Below are 8,170 nucleotides of genomic sequence, written 5' to 3'. Positions count from 1 at the left end.
GCATGCGCGGCCTAGGTTACGCCGTATCTCACTCCGTATCCACCGCGCCCTCCCCGAACGGCACGCGTTGAATGCGGCGTCGTGGGAGAGGTCGTGGGGGTTTCTTTATTCGGAAATGCGGAACGTCCGCCCCCTCCCCCTTTATAAGCAGGGGAAACAGGGGCAGTTGGCCCACTCGCCCGTTGCCGTTCCCAATCTCAGGAATCTCCGCCACTCCCTTGCCTCCCCAAAGCTGAGAGAGAGAGAGAGCAGCGCTCCGCCCCCCATCGCCACTAGCACCACCAACGCCGTTGACCTCCTCCACTACTTCCGCCATGGCTCCAAAAGCCGACAAGGGGAAGACCGTGAAGACGACCGAGGCGCAGTGGCTCGCGGCGCTGCGGAAGGAGCGGTCCGTTTTCCCTCCCAAGCTCGGCGCGAAGGAGCTGAGGGAGAACTACTATCTGTTCTGGTCGGCGGAGACGCGCGCGCATCCGCGCACAAAGGTTCTCCCCGCCGCCGCTTGGAAGATGGCTCCGAATGGGTACCCCTTCTTCGCATTGTTCTTCTATTGCGGGCTCTTCCCGCCCTTCTCTGATTTCTTCTGCGACATCATGAACACCTATGGATTCCATCTCCTTGACTTCACCCCCAATGCCGTCCTGACAATGGCAGTTTTCGCACACCTCTGCGAAAACTTTGTCAGAGTCCTTCCCAACGTAGCCCTCTTCCGCCACTTTTTCATACCCCGAGTAGAGAGAGGAGAGCCTCTATCCGGCGGGATCGCCTGGATCTCAAGGCCCGGCAAGAAGGAGACCTATCTGGAGGGAGAATTCTGCGGCAAGTGGGAGGAGTGGAGAGCTGATTGGTGCTGGATCGACGAGGAGAGCCCGCAGCCATTCACCGTCCGACGCCGAACCCCAGTAGCACGCGGCAGCGATTGGAGTGACATGGCTCCGGAGGACGCCAGGCTGAAGATTGCCGTCACCAGGATCCTGCGCCTGAGGCTTGCCGGGCTTACTGTTGGCGCTGTTGGCGCAGACTTCCTTCGCCGCCGCATCGCCCCCCTGCAGGAACGGGGGAGGCCCACTTGGGAGTTCAAGAACGCGGCAGACATCATGAGGCTGCGGCCAGGCCTCAATTACAACTTCACAGTCCTGGAGCTCAACGCGATGCTGCAGGAGCTGTTCAAATATGACCCCCAGCATCCCGAGGTGTTCAGGTTGCCGGGGGGCGTCATGCCTTTGTGCAACAATTCCGCGCTCGACCGCATCCGTGCAATGATGCCAGAGTGCGACTCGCACGGGATTGTGCCAACTTGGCAGGAGCCTGCAGACGAGGTCGTGCAGCAGTTCTTCGACGACTTGGTGGAAGTGCCAATCCGCCTCGACGAGAAGGACGGCCTCACCCGCGACACCACGGATGCAGAGATGGCGCTCATCGCCACTAGGTTGGAGGAGGCAGCGGCAACCGCAGCCGCGGGCGAGTTCGGGTTCACTGTGGAGGAGGCCGATGCAGCAGAAGCGACAAGCTGTGCCGAGCGAGGGAAGCCTGCCGGCAAGAAGGGGCTTGCCGGGCAAGACACCGAGCCGAGCGAGCCCGCCAAGGACGCGAGCGGCTCGTTGCAAATCGACTCTTCTTCCACCTCGTGTTCAGACAGCCCACCAGAAGCAGAGCCTCCATCCCCACCAAGAAGGCGTCTCCGCAAGGTTGATGATGTGGCGGAGCGGCAAGCGGGCCAACAGTCGCCACGCCGCGTGACACGCTCGACCACGGCAAACACCGTTGCTGCGGGAGCGCCTCATGCTACGACGGCAACTGGAGCGGAGTCTAGCCGGACCACCGCTTCAGTCCCTGCCGCTACTCACGCCGCGCCGACAGCCGGAGCGGGGTCGTCTCAGACCGCCGCCACTGCTCCCGCCAAGCGGCCAAGGGAAGCTTCTCCTCCGCCTCCTCGCTCTGGGCGGGCGCCAGGCTTCGACTTCTCCGCGTTAAGCTCCGACGAGGAAGAAGAAGAAGAGTAAGCTTCTTTTGTTGTACTTGCATTTCTTCAACTCTTGCTGTTGGTCTTGTTTCTCACTTGCTTTTCCCTGAATCTGTTCCTCTTTAGGACTCTAGCCCAGAGAGCGGCAAAGAGAGCTAAGGTCCCGGTGATCATCATCGAGGACGAGCCCACTGCGACAACAGGTGGCGTGCCCGAGACAACCTTGCCGGAGCCAGCGACTTTCCTCCATGGCAGCCCCCAACGTAAGTGTGTGAATTATTTTCCGCGGCGAGGCGCGCATGGGTACTTGTCTTTGCTGATATCTGCTTGTTGACTTGTGTAGGAGCCGAGCAGCCCCACCAAGAGCCAAGGGAGAATCCCCCGACAAGGGAGAATTCTCCGGCAAGGGAAGGCTTCCCGGTGAGGGAGAAGTCTCCGGCAAGGGAGGGTTCTCCGGTGAGGGACAGCGCCAGCGGCCCCCCGACCACGGAGACCACAACCGCAGAGCCTGGTGCAGGTACTCCCCTTGCTTCAAAACTTCTCTTGGATCCTTCTTTTCTTGATCTTTATGGGTTTCTGCTGGAATCTGTTTGACTCTTCTCCCCTTTTCCGGCCGTCAGATCCATCCGCTGCGGTGCAGATGGAGACAGAGGTCGCCGCCGATGAAGCAGCCGGTGCTGGAGACGCCACCGGCGCAGAGGCCGCCAAGGCTGATGCCGCAGCAACTGGCGAGGAATCTGGCGATCGTACTGACGGCCCAGAGGCCGCAGGAGCGCCAGGCGCTACGCCGACCGCCGACCCATCCGCCAAAGCCGCAGCGCCAAGTTCCAAGGAGCCCCAGCCGGGCGTTTATTTGAAGGCCGGCGACGACGTCTTCATCCATCTTCCCTGGGCATCAAGCTCCAGAGCGCCGGTCGAGGGGGAGGTCTTCGACGGAGAAGTGCTCGCCTCCGCGGGGCTGAAGCTGGTCGACGCGCCAAGCAGCAGCAGCAACGAGCCCGAAGAAGAGCGCCTGCTGCGCAGGTTGATGTCGCTCTACCGCACGCGACAAGCCAAGCTGGAGTCCCGCGAGGCGCTTGTCGCGAAGGCGGGAGCAGACATTGAAAAGCGCGCGGAAGAGCTCGGAGGTTTCCACCGGGAAGCCCTCCGATCCCTGGCGGAGGAGCGGGAGCAGCTCGCTGAAGCGCGGAAGGTCTTTCTCCTCGAGAAGGCTGAAGCCGAAGAGCGCCAGCGACTTGCCGCTGTGAAGCTAGCCGCGGAAGAGGGCGAGCTGGTGCAGCGGAAGGTCAATCTCGACGCCCACGAGGAGGAGCTTGCCTCGCGCGAGGAGAAGCTTGGCGGAGCCCTCAAGCAAGCGGAGGACGCTGCCGTCGCCGCCGAGGCCGCCAAGGAGGAGTTGAAGACGAAGGTGGCGCGGCTGGAGGCCGATCTCTCCGAGAAGGGCAACGAGCTCAGCGCCGCCAAGGTCTCCAACGTGGATCTTGAGTTGAAGCTAGCCACTTTGACCAAGACTTTGGACAGCGCCAAGAAGCGGGAGGCGGCCTTGAAGGAGGAAATCAAGGCCGACAAGGCGCTGCTGGAGAGCGCTGCCACCGCCCAGAACACCTTCAAGGAGACTGTGACGCACTGGACAGAGAGTCTGGTGAACACCGCCATAGATATCGACAAGGAGCTGGCGGAGCTGGGGATGGAAGATCTTGGGTATCCCTCCGACGACAACCTCCAGCCCAGCGCCAAGCTCGTCCTATTCTTCAAGGGCGTGGCGACGGCCCTTCAACGACTCCGAGAGAGGATCCCCAAGCAACTAGCTGACGAGTCACGCGAGATCTGCGCAGGAGCCCTTGAGAAAGTGTTGATGAAGGTGGCCTTCCACAATCCGGGCCTCCGCCTCACCAACATCCTCAGGTCCTTGCCGCCAGAAGCTGATCTGGAGGAGCTCAAGGCCCTTGTCGCACCCATTGTGGACAAGGTGAGCGGGATCAAGCGGGTCGAAGGCGATCGCGTAGATTAGGCCGCTCATTTCTTCTTTACTTGTCGTTGCCCATCATGTCATGAAAACAATCTGTTAGAGCTGCGACAAGCTATCTTTGTAATGTAACTTGATTGTGGGTAATGATTGCAATGTTACTCCCTTTACTTGATTCCTCCCTTTGTATGTTTTTGCCCTATGCTTTTAGGGAACTTGCCGGTGCAGGCACCTGAGCCGCGAGCGCTGAGTGCGGAACGTCAGCAGCCTGCTGGCGGTGCCGCTACCGGCAAGAAACCTTGTCGCAACTAGTTGCAGCTCACTTAAGTTGCTGAGCGAACTCGAAACAAAGTAAGGGCGCTAGCGGCTCACTTAAGTTGCTGAGCGGACTCGAAGCAAAGTAAGGGCGCTAGCAGCTCACTTAAGTTGTTGAGCGGACTCGAAACAAAGTAGGGGCGCAACTAGCTATGAGTTGGTTCCTCCACGCACAGATTTCCCATACAAAGTGTGGACGTTCAAGGGAGATAACTTAAAATTTAAAAAATTTGATTGCTCAAACTTTGGCAGCTTAGCTTTTCTGTTGTTTGCTTCCCGGCAAGGCGAAACTTTCTTGAACGACGCCTGGCCCATACCATCCATCGTCTTCTCCTTTCCCCCCTGGCAAACTTGTGGGCGAGGGGAACCTTGCTTTCAAAAGGAAGAAGAGACGATACAGATATGGAGCTTTATGGCTCGTTATTGCTTACCGTGGAGTAGGTGCTGCACAAAGTGTCAGATCATATATGCCAGAAAATAGAAAGCATAAAATTGACAAAATGTGTGGAGCACATGAGCTTTACTTATGCACGGGATCTGCGCCCGGCTTTGTACAAAGGATTACATGCAACAGCGGCAAGACTTGTACAAAAGGTGGTTGTCGGAACAGGTTCCGACAACCGCGCCTTACGGGTAAAACTTACGAAGATGCTCAATGTTCCAGGAGTTGCTCACCGGAATGCCATCTTCGGTCTCAAGGCGGACAGCGCTAGGCCTAGTGACTCGTTTCACCCGGTAAGGGCCTTCCCACTTCGGCGTCAACTTGTTGGAATTCTTGGCGGACTGAACGCGCCGAAGAACAAGGTCGCCTTCCTCGAGACTTCTGGCGTTAACTTTGCGGCTATGGTAGCGGCGCAAAGCTTGCTGGTAGCGAGCAACTCGCACAGCAGCCTGAAGACGGTCTTCCTCAAGGAGCAGCGCGTCATCTTGTCGCAGCCGCTCTTGCTCGAGCTCATCATAAGCGAGCACTCGAGGTGACCCGTATAAGAGTTCCGTGGGGATAACTGCCTCTGCTCCATAGACTAGAGCAAAAGGTGTCTATCCAGTGGCTCAATTTGGCGTCGTTCTGATCGACCAAAGAACCACCGGAAGCTCCTCGATCCAGTTTCTTCCGCACTTGTGCAGCCTGTCGAAACTTCTGGTCTTGAGCCCGCGCAGCACTTCAGCATTTGCCCTCTCCGCTTGACCGTTGCTTCTCGGGTGAGCAACAGAAGCGAAGCAGACCTTGGCGCCAAGATCTTGGACGTACTGCGTGAAGGTGCGGCTCGTAAATTGCGTGCCGTTGTCGGTGATTATCCTGTTAGGGATCCCGAAGCGGCAAACAATTGACCTGAAGAACTTGACTGCTGACTGTGCTGTCACCTTCCTCACTGGTTCCACTTCCGGCCACTTTGTGAACTTGTCGATTGCAACGTACAAGTACTCAAAGCCCCCAATAGCTCGGGGAAAGGGGCCGAGGATGTCGAGCCCCCAGACCGAGAATGGCCAGGATAAAGGGATCGTCTGGAGAGCTTGAGCTGGTTGGTGTATCTGCTTGGAATGAAACTGACACGCTTCACACTTGGTTACTTGTGCAGTTGCATCCTGGAGGGCTGTTGGCCAGAAGAAACCTTGCCGGAAAGCTTTACCGACAAGTGCTCTTGCGCCAATGTGGTGACCACATATGCCTCCATGTATTTCTGCCAACAGCTTTTGTCCATCTTCCCGGGGAATACACTTCAATTTCACACCGTTGAGTCTTCTTCTGTACAGTGTCTTGTCGACAAACTGGTACATACTTGACTGCCGGGCTACTCTCTCCGCTTCTTCTTGCTCTTCGGGAAGTCCTCCTGTCTGAAGGAAATGGACAATCTGCTGTGCCCATGTTGGAGCTTGTGGCTCGACAACAAGGACTAAAGGCAAATCTGCTGCTGCGGGAACATCCGCTTCCACGACAAGAACCTGCGGCTCTGCCGGAGCTTGACGTTCCCCGACAAACTTGCCGGAGCAAAACTTGTCGGGAGCTTCTGCTTCAACGGAACAAACCCTAGGGCTTGCCGGAGCATCTTGCTCCTCAGCGCTCTTGGTGTTGATCTTGGAGACTGCTGCGGGAATATCCGCTTCTACGGCAAGAACCTGCGGCTTTGCCGGAGCGTGACGTTCCCCAGCAAGCTTGCCGGAGCAAAACTTGTCGGGAGCTCTTGCTTCAACGGAACAAACCCTAGGGTCTGCCGGAGCAGACTGCTCCTCAGCACTCTTGGCGTTGATCTTGGGGACCTTCTTGGCGGCGGCTTCGGGGAGCTCTGCCGGCAAATAGTCACCAGAAACCAACTTCCTCTTCTTGCTCTGTCCAGTTGATGGCGTTACGGACGGCTGAGTCAGATTGAGCACAAAGATCCCTGGTTCCACAGGTAACTTAAGTGCGGCACACTTTGACAGGCCATCAGCAATGGCGTTCTGAGCTCTTGGAACATGCTCCATTTGTAGGCTATCAAAGTGTTCTTCTAGCTTTCTCACTTCGTCGACGTAAGCTTCCATCAACGGACTCTGATAACTCTTGTTTACTTGGCGGACGACAAGCTGTGAGTCACCCCTGACAATGAGCTTCTTGATCCCAAGGTCTGCGGCGATCCGGAGACCGGCAAGCAAGCCCTCATATTCTGCAGTATTGTTCGTTGCTTGCTCCTTGGGGAAGTGCATCTGGACTACGTACTTGAGGTGCTCACCGGTGGGTGCGACAAGCAGCACACCAGCGCCGGCGCCTTGCAGCGAAAAGGCACCATCAAAGTACATCAGCCACTCTTTGCTTGCTTCCTTGTCGGGGATGCTCGTTTCTGGAATTTCTTCATCTGGTGTTGGCGTCCATTCTGCTATGAATTCTGCCAATGCTCTGCTCTGGATAGTTGAAGTGCTTTCAAACTTGAGGCCAAAGCTTGACAGTTCCAGTGCCCACTCAACAATCCTGCCTGTCGCTTCTGGATTCTGCAGTATCCTCTTCAGCGGAAAGCGAGTGACAACTGTGATCTCATGTGCTTGGAAGTAATGGCGCAGCTTTCTCGAGGCCATGAGAAGGCTGAAAAGCAATTTATGCACACCAGAGTACCTTGACCTAGCCCCCTGCAGAAGGGAACTGACAAAGTAAACTGGGCGCTGCACCATCTTCTTGTGTATCTCGTCGTGTATCTGCGCAGATCCATCTTTGTCGGGACCAGAGCTTGTCGGGGAGGCTCCCTGCTTGTCGCTGGATGCGCTTGCCGCGGTTGTTGGCTCATCATCTGCCTCCCTCTCTGCTACTAACGCAGCACTAACCACTTGATTGGTTGCCGCTATGTATAGCAGCAACTTCTCTTGTGGCTTAGGTGCGACAAGTATTGGAGGGGAGGACAGGTATCTCTTCAGGTCTTGCAGCGCAGCCTCCGCTTCTGGAGTCCATTTCATTGGACCTGCCTTTTTCAATAATCTGAAAAACGGCAGGGCGCGCTCAGCAGACCGAGAGATAAACCTGCTGAGAGCAGCCACGCAACCGGCAAGTTTCTGTACATCCTTGACGCGCTTTGGTGCTTCAATCTGCTCAATGGCCTTGATCTTGTCGGGATTGGCTTCAATTCCCCGCTGAGACACGAAGAACCCGAGAAGCTTGCCGGAGGGAACTCCAAACACACACTTCTCTGGGTTGAGCTTGAGGCTGATCTTGCGCAGATTTGCAAAGGTCTCGTCTAAATCTTGAATCAGGGTTGCTCTATCCTTGCTCTTGACTACTATATCATCCATGTAGGCTTCCACATTTCTGTGTATTTGTGGCTCAAGAGCAACATGGACTACTCTTGCAAATGTCGAACCAGCATTTTTTAATCCGAAAGGCATCCGTACGAAACAGTACGTGCCACATGGAGTAATAAATGCAGTCTTCTCCTCATCCTCTTCTGCCATGAAGATCTGACGATATC

The sequence above is a fragment of the Triticum urartu genome, chromosome 5A, assembly GCF_056163025.1.
Source record: "Triticum urartu cultivar PI428250 chromosome 5A, HENAU_Tu73, whole genome shotgun sequence".
Lineage (NCBI taxonomy): Eukaryota > Viridiplantae > Streptophyta > Magnoliopsida > Poales > Poaceae > Triticum > Triticum urartu.
This window is presented reverse-complemented; position numbering follows the sequence as displayed.